Source organism: Lactuca saligna, chromosome 1 (assembly GCF_052625555.1).
Source record: "Lactuca saligna cultivar CGN05327 chromosome 1, ASM5262555v1, whole genome shotgun sequence".
NCBI classification, from domain to species: domain Eukaryota; kingdom Viridiplantae; phylum Streptophyta; class Magnoliopsida; order Asterales; family Asteraceae; genus Lactuca; species Lactuca saligna.
Window position 1 is genome coordinate 100,125,434 of NC_136417.1, and position 19,487 is coordinate 100,144,920.

Sequence of the window (19,487 nt, forward strand, 5' to 3'; positions counted from 1 at the left end):
ACTATTTGATAGTGGTGAGGAGAGAGAAGTTTTGTAAATCAAAAATTTGCTCGCTTACTTAAACGTCAATCACGTACACTTAAGGAACCATTCACTGTAGAAATGGCTAACGGGAAAACTGAGAGCACTAGCAGTATATACATAGGATGTACCCTAACATTACATAGCCATACTTTCTCAATCGACCTCATGCCGGTCTCAATTACAAGTTTCAACGTCATAATCAGCATGGATTGGTTGATTCTTCATCGCGCCGACATCATGTGCTACGAAAAAACCGTTCGCCTAAACCTTCCATCTAACGAAACTCTTATTATTTATGGCGACAAACTCGACACGAGTCTTCGTATCATCTCAAGTATTCAAGAACAGACGTACTTACGTAAGGAATACCGTGCATTCCTTGCTCACGTTGTCGATACGAGCCTAGAAATGAAAGACCTAAAGAACATCCCGGTAGTGTGCAACTTCCCCGACAACTTTCTAGAAGAACTACCAGGATTACCTCCGCAACAACAAGTCGAGTTCAGAATTGACTTAGTTCCAAGAGCTACCCCAGTAGCCAAATCGTGAAGATGAAAGACGACGGATCGTTCCCTATGTGCATTGACTATCTGAAACTATACAACGATACTATTATGAGAAACTATACAATGATACTATTATGAGAAACTATACAACGATACTATTATGAGCAACTATACAACTATACTATGATGAGAAACTAAGAGAACTTACTATTATGAGAAACTATACAACTATACAATGATGAGAAACAGATAGAGAATACTATAACGAGAAACAATACACTCACTACACTAGTACATACAATACATATACAAGTATACTATAACATAAATGTGATCCACTATTTCGGGGCATGTCATCACTTCCATGGCCTGATTTGTAGCCAGAATCTCCTGGAGGGAGTGTGTGAGTTTGCGTATAGATCTACGGGTGCCAAATGACATTACTTCCGACGTCTTTCATCGTCGTGTTTATAGTCGATAGTATGGTACCATCAAATCACATAATACCTTGATATAAATCCGGTTTAAGGTAGTTAGTACAGCAATAGTTATTATAGTACAACATTACAGTACTACATTAATTTCCCCTTTGCATTCACTTTGTGATCTTTTCACATAAACGATAATGTATAAACTATATTTTGTTAATGATAGTTACACTTGGGAAAATTATACACTTTTACAAGAAACAAACATACAAAACAGTCGGGCCTTGTTAGAAGGCTACTTTTAGTAGAAAATATAGGATTTTCTAGGAGTTACAAACATTTACAAACATTCACATACTTTTACTACAATCGTTTACAAACTCATATTTCAAACACAGTTACAAACATTTTGATACCAACATGACACTAAAATACTTATGAGCTTACCAGCTTTAAACCTGATAAACTCTTTCAAAATAACTTGTATTCTCAGGTCATCCGTAAACAGGTACCGATGCTAGCTTTTGAGAAGATGGAGCGCATTCAAGACTCATCTTATATTTTGATTTACATTTTTAGTGTCATATAAACTATACAGAACACACTTGTATTAAATTATATTATTAATGCAACGGATGATGTTATTTACTTGTTTACTATTATTATGTGTTGTGATACTGTACATGACGTCCTCCACCCCAGAACGTTTTCCGCCCTTCTGGTTTTAGGGTGTGACATGTCCCAACGTAAACAATCAAGGGACAAGAGCAGCAGGAAGAGTACTAACAATGGGTCAGGGTGAAGCAATGCATGACCTAGTCATTGACACTTGTACGTTTCTGCTTAACAACTCATATGCATGCATTTTATTTGATAGCGGAGCAGAGCGAAGTTTTGTGAGTAATAAGTTGAAACATTTACTAAGCAATAACCCTAGAAGCTCAATGAAGCCTTCACGGTGGAAATGGCTAATGGAAAGATTGGATCAACTAAGGATATCTATGTAGGGTGTGAACTAACTCTAAGCAATCACCCTTTCCAAATAAACTTAATGCCTATAAATATTAGGAGCTTTTATGTGATCATTGGCATGAATTGGTTGAGCCCCCATCATGTCGATATTATGTGTCACGAGAAGGCCGTTTGCCTTCATCTTTCTAACCATGAAACCCTAATAATCTACAGAGATAAACCCGACACAAACCTTCGCCTTATCTCGAGTATCAAGGCGCAAAAGTGCATACAAAATAAGAACGACGCATTCCTTGCTCACGTGGTGAATAAGAACAAAGAGAATGCAAGCATTCAAAACATTCAAGTAGCATGTGACTTCCCGAATGTGTTTCCATAGGAACTTCCTGGAATACCCCCAGAACAACAAATCGAATTATGAATCGACCTAGTGCCTGGAGCCACTCCAATCACCAAATCACCTTGTAGGTTGACTCCTGCTGTAATGCAAGAATTGTCAAGCCAACTAAGTGAACTCTTGAATAAAGGATTCATTAGACCAAGCCTCTCTCCATGAGAAGCTCCAGTTCTTTTCGTTAAAAAGAAAGATGGATCCTTCAGGATATGTATTGACTATAGGGAATTGAATAAGCTCACTATCAAAAACCGGTACCCACTTCCACGAATCAATGATCTATTCGATCGGCTCTAAGGAGCTAGTTACTTTTGTAAGATAGATTTGAGATCCAGTTATAATCAACTTAAAGTATGAGATGAGGACATTTCTAAGAGTACTTTCCGAACTTGTTACGGTCATTATGAATTCGCCGTGATTTCCTTCGGTCTGAAAAATGCCCCCGATGCATTTATGGACCTCATGAATCAAGTCTGCCGCCCATTTCTTGATAAATTTGTAATCGTTTTCATCGATGACATCCCCGTGTACTCGCGAAGTGAAGAAGATCATAGACAACACCTCCAACAGATCTTAGAGACCCTTTGAGCTGAGAAGTTTTATACGAAACTTCCCAAGTGTGAGTTTTGGCTCTGCAGTGTGAATTTCTTGGGACATGTAGTTAGCCAGGAAGGAATCCATGTAGATCCCTCCAAAGTCAAGGCTATTGAAGGCTGGGCGATCCCAACAACGCCAACGGAAATTCATAAATTCTTAGGACTCGCAGGTTACTATAGAAGATTCATTCAGAACTTTTCTAAGATAGCCAAACCCCTCACCACATTGATACAGAAAGGTGTACCGTTCAACTGGACAGAGAAGCAAGAGATTGCTTTCCAAACCTTGAAGAAAGCCCTCTATAGTGCTCCAGTGCTATCCTTACTGGAGGGAACCGAAGACTTCATAGTTTACTGTGATGCTTCAAATCAGGGTTGAGGTTGTATTCTTATGCAATGCAGGAAGGTAATTACTTATGCATCCAGAAAAATGAAAACTCACGAAGTGAATTATGCCCCGCATAACCTGGAATTGGGAGAGGTGGTATTCGCCCTGAAAATTTGGAGGCATTACCTATACGGTACCAAGTGCACCATCTTTATAGACCACAAGAGCCTCCAACACATTCTAAATCAAAAGGAAACTAAACATGAGGCAGCGGAGATGGATCTAACTGTTAAATGATTATGAGTGTGAGATCAAACACCATCCAGACAAGGCTAACGTGGTAGCCGATGCCCTGAGCCGAAAGGAGTATTCATGTCATCATGTAAAGACCCTATCAATCACCATCCAATTTCCCCTCGCCTCACAGATCAAGGAAACCCAAGTAGATCGCCCCTATTTTGGGCCGAGGTGGGTGACACTCAACTAGCAAAAGAGTAATCACCGTCCAGTGCTCTTACAGGACCCGAAATCATTCTTGAAACAACCGAGAAGATAGTCCAAATCAAAGCTTGACATCAAGCATCGCGAGACCGATAAAAGAGCTATGCTGAAAAACGGTGAAAGCCACTAGAATTTCAAGTCAGAGATCGCATGCTATTAAAGTTCTCTCCATGGAAGGAGATGACTCGCTTTGGGAAAAAAGGAAAATGAACCCACGGTACGTTGGACCATTCGAGATTCTTGCCCGGATTGGTCCAGTGGCTTACAAGCTACAACTACCCATCGAGCTCAGCAATGTACACCAAATGTTCCAAGTCTCGAATATGAAAAAAAGTGTCTATCAGATAAAACACTTGTCGTCCCATTGGAAGAGATTAAGATAAACTAGAATCTCCTATTCCTCGAAGAACTAGTTGAGATTATGGATAGGGAGGTGAAACATACAAAGAAAAGTTGCATCCCGATCGTGATGGTTCGATGGAGAGCAAAACATGGACCGGAATTCACGTGGCAATGTGAAGACCATATGAAGCAGAAGTATCTTCACCTATTCCTTCCTTCACAATCCTAGTTTTCAAAAGAATTTCGGGACGAAATTCCCTCTAACGGGGGGATGATGTCACAACTAGCATTTTAGCTAGGAAATTCTATTCTTATGTAACCATTTAACTATTGTAAATAATACATCTTAGGTAAATCTCACTCAATTCTCATATAGATTCATCAATTGAATTAATCAATGAATCTAAAAACCCTAAGAAACTCGGTTTAAGTTCAATATTGGACTAGGAGTTCCTTATTGGGCCTAATGGACCAATTAGCACCCAATTCAACTTTATTGGACTTAGAAGCCCTAAATGGATCCTAATTGGACCTAATTCATAAATCCAAAACATTTTGGGACCATTTGAGTCTAGAATGACTCATTCTAACCCTAATGGGACTTATTAGGCCATAACAAATCCAATTAACCATTAGTGAGCCACAAGCCATTCTTTTATTCTAATTGGGTTGTGAATGCTTCCAAGAGCCCAATGGTTCAAAAAAATTTAAGTTTAGGACCTAAATATCCAAACTAAAGTTAATGGTCCCAAACTACTCCACCATTTCTCCTTGGCCCAAAATCTCGGCCCATGTATAAAAAAAGAAAGAAAGAAAGAAAGAAGAGACTTAAAGGGGGAGGGTTGACTTGTAGATGCCACCTCTATATTGCCCAACATGTATCAATTTTAAAATCCCCCATGTATCCATACTATTTAACTCACCTCTCTCTCTCCCCCCCTCTCTTCTTTTTATCGGCCGAAGCGGGGGGAAGTGGGGGGAAGCCTTATGTATGTTGGGCGTACCCAAGCATACGCGTGGCGTAACCTGTCCAGTTGAAAACCATAAATTTTAGGGTTTACACCATATATAAAGAAATTAACTCTATCCCAATCCTCATTACCTCATCCTCTACTATCCCTCAAGAGTAGAAATCGAGCCTTAAACCTCTTGCATGCTTTGTGAGCTAATTTTGTGCACTTTTGGGTGATTTTTGGTGGTTTTGAAGAAGATGAAGTTAGAAGAAGTAGCAAGGACATGAGACAGGCTTGTAGATTCAAGAGTTTAGCATATTTTTTTACTCATTTGAGGTATCAAGCTTCAAACCTAACCATTTCATGGTTAGTTGTAGTTTTGGGGTGTTTTATGTGACATTTTTACTCCATAGTTGAGATTTATCGTGTTCTGGTAGTTCTAGCCCATACGAGCTGACCTTTTGAGCTCTTGAAAGCATTTAGAGCCATAAAAATCGGTCCTTGATGGTTAAGCCACAACCATGAAAGTGTTATGTAGTCACAAAGTGTGTTTAAGGACTTAAATCATGTCTTAACCCCCATCTATGCATGCATAGACATATACTTTGTAACTTTATGGTATAGGACGTCTTAAAGGACCTGGATCTGTGTTTTGGATGTTAGAACCTAATGGATTAAGTTAAAAAGAAGTTCTAAGGAAACTGGCCAATACGCTGGGAGTACCCCTGGTACCCTGTGGATATTAGGTCAATCTCCTCGAAGTGGTCAAAACCAGCGTACACTAGGCGTACGTCCCATGTATGTCGTGCGTACACATGCAAATTGGTTAAATGGGTATTTGGGTCTGAAAATAGTTGGACCTCATGACCCACTGTGGAGTAAGGCTTTTAGGCCTAGACCTAGGATATATGGTATTGGGCCTTACTGGGCCTTATTGGGTCTTGAAACTTAAATGGATGGACTTGGGCCATAATTTTATTAGGAGTTGGGCCTTGGGAGAAAAAGGCCCAATAGGTCAAGGATTAGGAAACCTTGCCTTGGGACATGAATTAGAAGTTTAGGCCATAAGGGAATCCTATTTGGACCCAATAACAGACTAGGGAATTTATTATGCTTTAGGGAGAGTAGTTCCGAGCCATCTGAGGAGTACGATTTAGGCATACACAGTGAGGTGAGTCTCCCTTGTAGAAATATCGGGTCGAAGGCACCAATTTCGGCCCTCTAGCATTGATATGACTTAGTAATTGTCTTTCTTATAATTATTAAGGTGGTATGTATTGTTTGATGCTTATGTGTGATATACATGATTTATATGCTATGTATTGTTTAATGCTTATGTGTGATATACATGATTTTTGTGGTAGTGGTGGGGGTGAAATAGATCCCATAATCGGTTGGAATAAAACCGATGGGTAGGTTGGGCACCCAGGTATGCCTGACAGGGATAGGTTGGACACCTCGGTATGTATGACATGTATAGGTTGAACACCCATGTATGCTCAGCAGGGTAGGTCGGGCACCTAGATATGCCTAACAATATGTCTACGATTTGTATGTGGTATGGTGGGGCAAACTCACTAAGCTTCGTGCTTATGGTTTTTAGTTTTGGTTTTAGGTACTTCCAGCTCGAAGGGGAAAGGGTCGACTTGATCGCATCACATCACACCATGATTTTCCGCATTAGTGATTTTGGGATTATAACTTTGATGATGATTTTATATGTATCGTTGGATTGCACAACTAAACTATTTTATGTTTACATGGTTTTAGGAAAAACAATATGGTTTATTTTATGATTTGACGAATTTAAAAATGAAATTTTTGGTGCTAAATTTTGGGATGTTACATTGTTGATTTTAGACAAAGACCTAGAACGTTGCTCATACTGGGGCGGACCCTAGTATGTTGTGCGTACACTGCGTACACAAGGTTTACATAATAAGTCCTCAAACCCTAATTTTTATGGTTATGTCCATATATATATAAGCAACATTATCACCTCATATCTCATTCCCTCATCAACCTCCATCTGAGAAAACATCCCTCTCGCAAACCCTAAGTGAGAAGACTACATTTTGAGCTCATTTGTGTGCTTTGGTGGTATTCTTGAAGAAGAAGAAGTTGGTGCAAGGACTTGGGTTCTTGGGAGAAGCTTGGATTTGGGATTTTCTACTTATTAGCAACCTCCGGGAGGCAAAAATCTCCTTGCTTGATCATCTTATCTTGTAGATCTAGCTATTTTATCATTTAGGGCATTTTTGGTCCCCAAATATGGTGATTCTTGAGCGTAGTATGCTATGAATCAAATGAGTTGTCCTTTCAGACCTAATGAGGGATCTTGAGTCATAAAAATGTGGTCTTGATGCTTAGTTTTTCCCCATGCATGCTCTAGAAGGTCTTAAGGTATTAAGAAGTTGGTATTTTGTATATTAAGAACTTATTGGCCTTGCAAAGTCATAAAGTTGGAAACTTTATGACTCTTAGTGGTGTTTTAGCCTTGGATCAGTTGCATTGACTCAATTGACTTGTTGATTTTGACCAGTTTTGACCAAGGGTATTTTGGGAAAAATATTATTAATTTAATTAGGAAATGTTTTGATATTTAGGAGTCGTGTTGAGTCACTTATCAGAGCAGGGATTTATTCAGACCATGGTTCTGAAAAGCGCGCCATGGCGCGCCTCAAGGCGTGGCATGGCGCGAGGCGTGGTGTAGCCGTTACGAAAATGTCCAATGCGGGTTTGTGAAGCATGGCGCCCAAATAACGTGTCAAGGCGTGCCTTATCACGTTATGGTGCAAGTCTTTTTCAAGGAGTGGGTTTTTTTGTTTTTTTTTTCTTTTGTTTATTTTAATGCACCTAAAATAAATGAGTTTTTGTTAACTTTTTTCTATTAGATATTAATATAACATTTCTAAAGACTTCATATATTTGATAAAATTCAATAATTATATGATTTATATCTTTTAATGTATATAATATATTCACTCCTTGAAAAACGTCATGGCTCGCCAAGCCTTGTCATGGCTTAACTTTCACATTACCGCCAAGTCACGCCTTACGTTATTTAGAACCTTGATTCAGACTACATTCAAAACTGTGAGGTGAGTCTTCCTTACTATATCGGTGGGTCAAAGGCACCTACGTTGGTGTCACACCCCTAAACAGGAACGGCAGAAACGTTCAAGGGCGGATGATGTCATGTTCAGTATCACAACAATTGCACAATAGAAATCAAAGTACAACAACCATTACATTGATTAAAGTAAAATTTTACATTTGTGTTCAAAATCATTGTATATATGACACCAGAATGTATATCAAAAGTTAAAGACATGAGTCTATGAAGCTCCATCTTCTCAAAACCTGTGGATACCTGCTTATTGATTTCCTGAGAATACAAGTAGTTTTGAAAAGAGTGTCAACAATTAAGTTGGTGAGTTCATAAGCATGTTTGTAACTGACATCTGTCATTTGTTCCTTGAAAACATAGGTATGTTTTTCCCATAAAATCCTATATTTTCTGTTACAAATGTTTTGTAGTCTTAATACCCTAAGACCAAAATATGTAATTGATATTGTACTCTAAAATAGTATAATGTAGTTTTGATTCACAAAAAACCATGAAATGTATGTTTTCTCTGTACTGATGTAGTATTCTGTATTTGTACTTGTATGAAAACTTTGTAATTGTAAGTGTCTGGATTCACCAGTTATACTGTAAAATACTGTATTATAGTTTTATTATTTAATAAAACTATGTGAAGTTGTTTACTTATTCATACACTAATCATATTGTTCAATACCAAATTGTGAGTTATCATAACCATACTTGTTGACCTATGAGTACCTGAACACGACGTTCTTCAAGCATCGTAACTGGTACGACATTTTTCACCCCAAGCCTGCCGGCCTAGCTGTTGTAAGCAGTTCAGGTGCAGGATTGTCATTCACGTATAGATCTATATACAAGTGTTATGCTCTCCTTCCAGGAGACTCTGGTTATAATTTCAGGGTTTGCATAATACTTGAAGTATGTCTCACAAAGCTATATCGACGGTTACATGTAGAATAATGAAAAATCATTTTGAAATGGATAAACCGTATGTATCTCTCATAAACCATACCTATCATAGTTTATATGTTTGTTTCTGTATTGTTATTTGAACTTGTAAAATAGTACGTTTGTCCATAAACTATACCTATTATAGTTTATATGTTTGTTTTAATAAAATCGTCAACTGAAAACTATTTGAATAGTTTTGATCTTTAACACAAGATTTCCTTGTGTTTTACTTGTATCCCCCTTAAAATATAAAAAGATAGTGAAAACGAAGGGGTATGAACTCACTTGATAAAGTGGTGATTTGGGTAGCGCTTCGCTACTTGAAATCATGAGTTTCTGGTGAAAATCGGGTTCTGCGTGGGCAGAGTTTCAACCGAAAAAGATTCTTTTCTCGGGGACTTCGAGTGCTTCGGGATTTTTTCTAGTGTTAGGGAGGTTCCCTAAGCTTCAGGGTGATTTAGAGTAGCTAGAGAGGGTGTATAGGGTGAAAAGAGTGTAAATTAGCAACCATTTCTGCTAGGCTTCACATCTTATTTATAATTGCAGCCTGGTCCTCGGTATGCTAGGCGTACCTGCGAGGGTACGGGGAGTTCCGGTACGTTGGGCATACTTGCGAGGAAGCGGGGCGTTCCGAGATACGTGGCCTTTGTTCGGTTTTTGAGCTTTGGACACATCAACTATGCGAGATACGTGTCTTCCATCCAAAGAAAGAGGCGACGTGGTTGGCTCCGAACCAAGCTTCCGAGTACACGGGGCATAACCTCGTACGCTAGGTATACGGCTTTGGACAGACCTTGAAATTTGTGCCTCAATCTTCAAAAATTCATATATTTTGCATATGATCTCCGTTTTTAACGTTCTTTATATCCACACGTAGGTGAGACCGTACTTTACAACTTTTGTTTATATTGCATCGGCTAGTTTTGACTTTATTTTTAAAATTATATTTTTAGTAGGCGGGGACAGGAAAAGTCCGTTAAAAATTCATAACTTCTTCATCCGATGTCCGTTTTTTCTGTTTTTTTTTACCTTTGAACCACTATTGACAAGATCTTCGATTCTCGTTTAGGTTGTGTTGGCTAAAAATCGCTCGATCCAAAATTCGAATTCTGGGTTGCATATTGCTATGCCAAATCTTAGAAAATTCATAACCTCGTCACACGAAGTCTGATTTGGACGTCCTTTTTATGCATACTCTCAGTTTAACGTATACTATGACTTTCATTTAGATCGTTAAGGTTAAAAAGTATTTTATTATAAACTCAGTTGTTACGACACACAGTGTTGTGTCGGTTCTGTCGCGAAACTTTGATAGGCCATAACTAGGTCTGACAATGGAGCGGGTTTTGACCCTGGTCCGATGCAAACCCTTAAGAATTATATAGGTTTGGAGCATAGTTTTTGATTTGTTTACCCGTTAATGAGTCATACCCGCTAATCCTTTTATTAAAAGGGTCGGGCATGGATCATCACTGATCTGATCCATTTATAACCCGCCCCATATAATTTTTGAATTATTGGTTTATATTTTATATTTCTTAAAGTTTAATTTTAATTCCAATCAAAAGTCCAAAGGGAAAATGCCAAAGTCCAAACTGTTTATACATAAGAATCAAGGAGTCGACTTCTAGACTTTCAGTCTTTTACTAAGAATTATGATGTCATTTCATTTATATTTCATCAAGTAGTCATTACATTTCATTTATAAATCAATAAATTCATTCATCAACTGAAAGAAAGTTTGTCATTGCTATTTTCTATCACTACAATTGACAATAAAAAATAAAGCAGAAGTTACCACAATAGTGATTTTTAATTCCAATCGGAAGTCCTCAAGTATGTAATGTGTTTTCTAAATCAACATTTGTTTTATTTAAGAAATATTGGTTTATGAATTAATTAAAATGTGTTTGATAATTCAAAAAGCCTATGAGTTATGAGGCGGGTTTGGATATCTGTTGATTCGGTGGATAAGGGTATGGATTTGATTATTCAAAACCCTGCAGGTTACGGAGCGGATTTGGATCAGATTTTGAAATTTGTTAAAAGGGTTTGGATCAAGGTCGATTCACTCCAAATCCGCCCCATTGCCACATCTAGCCATAACTTCTTCGTTATAGCTCAGATTTCGGTGTTCTTTATATTTCCGGTATCCTTGTCACGACCACTACTACTTTCATCATAGATATCATGTTTATCTAACATTTTATTTTAAATTTATTATTTCTTTATTACTTTAAAACGAATTACAAGCTGATCTAGACTATTACATTGATTTAAAATAATGTATCGTTAGATTCGGCCCACTATATCATTTATCCTATTTAGGATAGTGTTATGATAGTATGTGGTTGATTAGCAAATATGTATGATTATCTGTATTTTGTTGGTTCCGTGTTTATGTTTATCTGTTACGTATGTCGGCATATTGGGTTGAGTTGAGGTTATACTTCTTTATGTTGTAGCCAACAAACCCGTGAGCATTCCAGATATGAGTTGAGAGCTCGAATGACATGTCAGACTCATACTGAGGGCTCAGGAGCATTCCAGATATGAGTTGAGGGCCCGAATAGCATGCCAAAATCATACTGAGGGCTCGGGGGTATTCTAGTCTTTCTAGCTGTGGACCCAATATATGTTGTTATGTGTGTGTGTGTGTGATGGTACTCTAGGGAACTCACTAAGCTTTGGCTTACCGTTTTATTTTATGGTTTTAGGTATTTTAGTGGATCATGGTAAGGCAAATGAGTGATCGTACACCGCTTCCGTTTTTGTCACTAGATCTTGGGGAAAACTCTAAATTGTAAATAATACTTTTGAAACAATGAATATTTTTGTAAACAATGATGATATATTAAATTTATTGTGATTTTTTAGTGTTACAAGCATGGCCCTTCTAGAAGCATGCGCGTCACACCTTTTTAAGTGTCGCGCACAATGAAAACTTCAAAAAAGTTATAGCTTGCTAATACGAACTCCGTTTTTGACGTTATTTATATCCACGTGTAGTTATCGATGAGATCTACAACTTTCATTTAGACTCTATTGGCTAATTCTCACTTTATTTTTTATTTGTTATTTTAGAATGCTTAGATTGGTAAACTCCTTTTAAAATTCATATACTTTTCATACGACATTCGTTTTCAACTGCCTTTATATTGACGAACTCCTATTAACGAAATCTTCAACTCTCATTTAGATTGTTTCAGCAAACAATCAACCATTCTAAAATTTGATTTGTGTGCTAACATAGTTGCACCGAAAGTGTAAAAAATCATAACTTCCTCATATGAAGTCAGATTTAGACTTTCTCTATATGTACGTTCTTGGTTTTATGACTACTTTGACTTTCATTTAGATCATTTAGGCACATAGGCAACCTATCTCCGATTCACTAATTATAACACTCAGTGCCGTAGCGGATTAAACATATAACTTTAAACGATCATAACTTCTCCTTACGAAGTCAGATTTAAGAGCTCCTTATATCTATGGAATCCTCATTACGACTATTTTAACTTTTATCAAGGTATTTATCCTAATTTATATTTTATTTTAATATTTGGAGTAAATTACACGAATGGTCCCTATGGTTTGGGGTAATTTGTACGTTTGGTCCCTAATTTACTTTTTTAACTCGGAAGGTCCCTTTTGTTTGTTTTTGTTACGCGTTTGGTCCCTTCTATTTGTTTTTGTTACGCGCTTGGTCCCTGTCAGACCTAAAAAGACTATTATTTGAATATGGAAAAATGATGGGATAGGTAGGGTAAGGTGAGGAGAGTAGGTTTGAGAGTGTGTTTATTTAAATAAATTAAAAAATCAGGTGCAAAATAGTCTTTTTAGGTAAGACAAGGACCAAGCGTGTAACAAAAACAAACAATAGGGACCTTCCGAATTAAAAAAATAAGTTAGGGACCAAACGTGCAAATTACCCTAAACCATAGGGACCATTCGTGTAATTTACTCTAATATTTGTTTGAACCCTATTTATTATGTTTTCACCTAATATTATATACACATAATACAAGCACATAAGTCACATACATTCAAACAATTTCTTATTGTTTATTCATCAAATGATTACAATTGTTAACCAGCGTCGGTTACATATTCTTTTGATGATTACAATATTCTCTTGAATTACGCTTGAACTTGTTGGTGTAATCTATACATACAGTCAAATAAGGTTCAACAAAAGTTAACAACATTATCCTTTACATATACATAGACCTAACAATGGGGCCGTTTGGAACGAATCGATCTTGATCTAAACCCTTTTAATAAATTTCAAAACACGATCCAAACCATTTTAATAAATTTCAAAACATGATCCAAACCCGCTCTGTAACCACAGAGCTTTGAATAATCAAACTCATATCCTTATCCATCGAATCAACAAATATCCAAACCCACCCTTTAACCCGTAGTTTTTTTAATAATCAAACCCATTTTACTTAATTCTCAAAATAACATTTATTAAATAACACAAATGTTGATTTAGAAAAAGCATTATGTACTCAAGGAGTTTCGATTGGAATTAATATCATTATTGTAGTAACTTCCGATTGGTTTTTGACCGTCGATTGCATTGATAGATAATAGACATTGCAAACTTTCTTCTGGATGATAAATGACTTTTTGGTTTATAAATAAAATCCGGATTTCTTGATGAAATATAAATAAATTGACATCATGATTCTTGGAAGAAGACTTGAAGTCTAGAATTCGAATCATTAAGTCATGTGCAAAAATTGTTTGGTCTTTATCCTTTTCTCTTTAGACTTTCGACTGGAATTAAAAGTAACCTTAGATACTACAAAAAATAATGTATATTTCTAAAATTTAAAAAGGGCTAGTTATAAATGAAACAGATCGGTGATGATTCATACCCGACCCTTTTAATAAAAAGGTTAACGGGTACAGGTCGTTAACGGGTAAATATATCAGAAACTATGCTCTAAACACATATAATTCTTAAGGTTTTGGATTTGATCATGGTCAAGTCCATTGTCAGGCCTAGATATATAGTATTTGATCATTAACTTCACCCTATCATCTATCCCAGTTTCTAAGGACGGTTGGAGTGGTGTCGAGTTTACCAAGCTCCATCTCAACGAAAACATTGTCCATCTCAACCAAACCCTCTGCCTATCTTTGTCGAAGAGAAAGAAATGATAGCAACATGCCGACCACAACACAAAAACTTGACATGCCGAGCATTGGTAAGGTATTTCACGTCAATGCCGTGCTGATGTACCAAGCTCACTCTCTAGCCTAAACAATTGTAAAGTACGATATGAGACAACACGTTGGTTGTACAATATATCTTTTTCCTAATTCAAATTTATATAAAGGACGGATCTTTAGATTATCCATACAAACTTACAAATTCAACTAAACAACTCGACTCACAAAATTTAAATATAAAACTAAAATTTAAATTTACTATTTCTTTTATAAGACTATTAGGTATGGACTCGTTGAGGTGGTATTATAACACCTTATAACAAGAAGTGGGGTGGTGTTAATGGTGTTAGACTGCTGGGTATGGGCAACGCCCATTAGGGCGTTTTTGGACGTTATAACGAGCAAACACGGCCCCCTTCACTGTCATTGGGCGTTATACGTCTGCGTCTTGCTTCCCGTTACCACTACCACCTTCCATTGACGTTGATTTTCTTCCTTTTCTCAAAAACGACGGTGTGAGCGTTGCCCACACCTACCAGCCTTATAACACCATTAAGAAGAGAGAGATATAGAGAGCATGGGCGGCTCAACCATTTTGGGGGCTCAAAGCGAGCCAAAAATTTAGGGGCCTTTGGCCTTTGCTATACTCGGAAGATAAATATGTCGCAAAAATCAAAATCGGTAGAAGAATGCAATGTCATTTTAGTTTCGTAAATGCAACGATCATTGATTTATTCTTCCACTTCATTTATTTTGTGGTTACCGGATTAGATTTTTTAATGGACTAAATTTTTGGACTGTTGAGAATATGGGGCCCCTTAGAACTAGAGGCCCTAAGCCCTTGCTTAAAAAAGTTCAACATAGAGCTGGCCCTGATAGAGAGAGATAACTTCTGCAACCAATCAATTCTCTCGTTTCATGGAGTCATAACGACAACAAGAAGCAACACAACGAGATAAAACAAAAAAGGAGGCGTTGTTCGTCTTGTTATGATGCCGTTAAAGCCCCTCCACGTCAGTCATAACGCCTTTTCTTATAACGATATCATATGCTCTAAAAAGTCTATTTTCATATCTATTTAACTATTTTCATGTGTTAGTACAGTACAATTTATCAGACCAGGTTCACAAGATACAATCATGCAAGTCCATCCCCATATTTGTAAACTAAACAAAGTTTAATGCTATAAATGATTGAAATAATCCACGCAATAAACAAATCAAAGCTTCCACGTGAGGTTTTTATTAAAAGTCATCGTTTGTGTTAAATCAAAATTTTCTTTCGTTTTACTTTATTTGTAAGGTCTGTCCATGGGATCTTCTAAAGTGTCCACGCTCAAATTATAAATACAATGCCCACGCCATTGTTGATTGTCGCGTAATGATGTTTGGAGTGGAGAATAGTGTGCGTCGTACAACCAATCATTGTGGATTTTCTTTTTGTTTTTTTTAAGTAAAAAATCTATATAAGTAATAATTAAAATTTAAAATAGAAAAGTTATTTTATAAGGAGAAAAAATTTCTAACTTGTAATTTCTTAAAAAGAAAATTACATGGAATGACAAAAAAAAAAAAAAAAAAAAAAAAAAAAAAAAAAAAAAACTTAATTTGGTAATTATATTTTGGAAGGGACTACCATTCATCCAAAATTAAAGTAGTCTTGAAAGAATATCAATTACATAATTTCTATGAGATTTAATTGAATTTTCTATCATAATTTGTTATTAAAGTTTAGATAATTATACATTGTTTCATCAATTTAGTTAAAAATATAATTACAAATACTTAAACACATGATTAACAAAAAATAATAAATCGAATATGTAACTAAAAGTTATGTAAGAAAGTAACAATTCATCATTGAATTTAACTTGTAGTATAAAGTAGAAACATTATTTTCTTTACTATCACAACTTTAAGAATTTTATTATTCACAATAAGAAAATATGATTTACGGCGAATGGCTTTACAAGTCACACCCAGGTTTTTCATCATTTTGATTCCCAGAAAGTCCCGGAATCAACGCTAGCTTGCTGGTTTCTTTCGGCGGCAATTTTCCTTTAAGTTACAAAAAGACCTCCGAATTTGGATTTGTTCAGCAATGTAAAATTTATAAGGGAGAGGGTTGGTTATATTTTTTTATTTGAATCATTAATACATCTTCTAATCTACTTTTAACTCATGATATTCTTAGATTGTGGTTATTAAGTAATTACAAATATGTTATTTATCATTTTATGAACAAGAATGTCTTGAATTGTTTTATTGAGTAGCGGAGCGTATATTGGGGCAGGGGGACCATGGCCCCCCTGATTTTTTACTTACCAATGCCTGGATTATATATGCATAGGATTGCTTTGATTTTTCAGTAAGTTTATGGCCCCTCAGATTTATCATGGATCTAATAAGTAATTAACGGAAATCGTGATAATTGCTGAAAAAATATCAAAATAAAACCCAATAAATTAGGAAAGTAAAAATAATAAGATTAAAATAAAACACAAAAAAATTATAATCTACAAGTTATAAATTCAAATCTTTGAGAAATTATAAACACCTAAACTAAAGAATTCTGCCCGCCACAAAAAAACCTTGCTCACGAGATTATATCACCACTACCACGGCTGCCAGAATGCTCAACAGTCCCTCTCTCTCCGCTTTACCTTCATCATCATTGTGCGGTGTCTGACACTCGTCTTTGCCGTTTGCCGACTGCTACTCTGACCAACGACCTCAGCAGCCGGTGCTTCCTCTCTGATAGATTTGTGTTGTTTTTTGTTTCTCTTCTTCGACATATTCTCATCACCGGACTTAATAGTAAGTATTTCTCACTTTCTCTTTCTAATCTTTTTTATCTTTTTTTTTTTTTTTTTTTTTTCTATCTCTCTTTCTAGATGTGATATAATTATTGAAACTAACTAGACCTCTGGAAAAGTAATAAAAAGTAGCAATGGTTTATTATTATTTAACGTTGGTCAAGTTATAAGTTATAAAAATTATTAAAACAAAAGAGTAGTATAAAATTTTTACCAAAATGCAAACATGAATTAGGATATATTTTTTTTTAAATGTATATGTTACTTGTTAGATTCTGGATATTTTTTACTGTTAATTATTTTTGTATTTTCATTAAATTATAATAATGACTTTTGTATGTAAATCAAAAATATAAGTTGTTTGAAGTTTGAAAAAAAAAAATAACATCTTTATAAGCTTTTCTCTTGAAGTTTTGGTTTCGGCCTTTCACTTTTGATGTTTGTGTTCCGCCCCTGGTTTTATTAGATGTTATTAGTCTTTGGTGTAAATCATGTTGATCAGTGATAAAATGTGATAAAAGGTCTCATCTAGACGGTAGGCCGGGCGAGATGGGCCACTGCCCAGGGCATCAGCATGGACGGGGCATAATATTTAGTCCACCTGTTATAGGTATAGCATTACCAGGTACAACATAGTTTGAGCCCAAATATTAATACATATCAGGTGGGATTGGACATTGGCGCACAAAAAATGTTCGTGAGAGGTGATAAAGGCGGCAAAATCAAATCTCAGTGTCAAGAGCAGAAGACGAGGAGACGATAGTGATCAGATTTTGCGCAATTTGATTTCTTGGATATCTCAGTTTCATTGGAACGGTTATTAAAAGCCATTTATTCTTCATTGATTTCAATTGTAAATCAAAATCCTTAAAAAGTTCAAGATAATATCAATATACGAAGAGCCGAGGTAATCTATTGCTATCGTTGAATTTTGCCTTAATATTTATATTTAGGATTGATTAATTTATTGATAATAATGGTTTCTAGGAGTACACGTTTGATATGACTCAGTTGTTGCAGAAAATACTAACGGGGGTGTTATATAGCATCTACAAGAAAGATGGATGCTCCTTATGAGGCATGGTTCGTGTTTCTATTTTATTCTTTTCCCTTTACTTCTTCTATTTCTATATTGATCTATAAGTTTTGTTTTCCTTATACATATCTTGTTCTATAGAGGCGCAAACAATTTTGGGCAGAAATTGATATTAAATTTAGGTGTTTGTCTTTGTATCATCTTACTTTTTGGTAAAAACGGCTAGACCTGTGTGGTTTTAATGTATGATTTAAGCACCAAATGATGTATTCTAAGTTTTTGATATAATTACTAGGAAGGATCGTGTGGTGAGAGTTGATGATTCTTATATGATTTCTAATTGATGATTTTGTGGTGACATTAGGATAATCTTTATTTGCTCTAAGGGTCTGCTAAATCTAGAACTTTTAGTTGGGTAAGTGTCAATGTTGCACAATAATTTGCAATTTCAAGATTATCTGACTTTCATTGCCATTCCATGGCACAATTTGATAGGTTAGCCGATTCAAAATATTACTCCTTCCGTCCCAATATTATTGTCCACAGACAAAAAATACACAAATTAAGAAAAGCATTAATTACCACTAACTTTATATAATAAAATGACAATTTTGTCCTTACTTTTCATTTAATGTTCCAATAAATGTTTAGTTGGTTAAGTAATAATGAGGGGGTATTTTGGTAAAAATGTTATTTATTTTTAGAAGTGGACTATTATTTTGGAACAAACCAAAAAGGACATATGGACTATAATTTTGGGACGGGAGGAGTATTAGTGGTTTATATTCCATGGTATGGGTTTTTTAAAACAATGTTTCTTAACAACCTATGTTCTTATTTCAAGGTTAAAATTTAATGTCGGAAACCAAGAACAAAACTTAGTTGCTCATTTGTGATATTTTCAAGTTTCATTTAACATTGGGAGTTTTCAATAGATATAGAAGGGTTGAAGAACAAAAATCAAAAGCCTGGGATGAAAGTTATGATGATGCATTAAGCAGATCAAATGGGTCAGCTCCCTTGTGCTAAAATCAGCTAAGTGAATATATCCAATGAATATTCATTGATCTTTTGATAGACTAGGAAGAAAATAATTGAATTCTCTCAATTGTCCCTGGAAATGTTGAAATTTATAAAACGTTGAATTTGAATTAATTGAATTCCATTTGTTTGGCATACAAATACACCATAGAATGGAATCTCAAATTCCAATCCCAATAGATTCTACTGGAATCAGGGATTAACTATTGTCTTAGGAGATTTCTGTTTGTATTAATATTCATTTTATTTAATTGTGAAATTCATTGCACTTTTGTTTTATATGTTTATATATATATATATA

The 19,487-nt window shown here is 35.7% G+C and overlaps 1 long non-coding RNA gene across 3 annotated transcripts; it reads left to right on the forward strand.

Annotated features, from left to right (window-relative positions):
* Nucleotides 1–16,795: 16,795 nt before the first annotated feature.
* LOC145000338 (uncharacterized) lies at nt 16,796–19,255 on the forward strand. Of its 3 annotated transcripts, none has more exons than XR_013661198.1 (4): nt 16,796–17,110; nt 17,631–18,016; nt 18,097–18,192; nt 19,081–19,255. It is a non-coding gene; the product is annotated as an uncharacterized LOC145000338 (long non-coding RNA). The 3 variants fall into 3 exon arrangements; XR_013661196.1 differs by having other exon boundaries at nt 18,130–18,192; XR_013661195.1 differs by lacking the exon at nt 19,081–19,255 and having other exon boundaries at nt 18,130–19,059.
* The last annotated feature ends 232 nt before the right edge of the window (nt 19,256–19,487 follow it).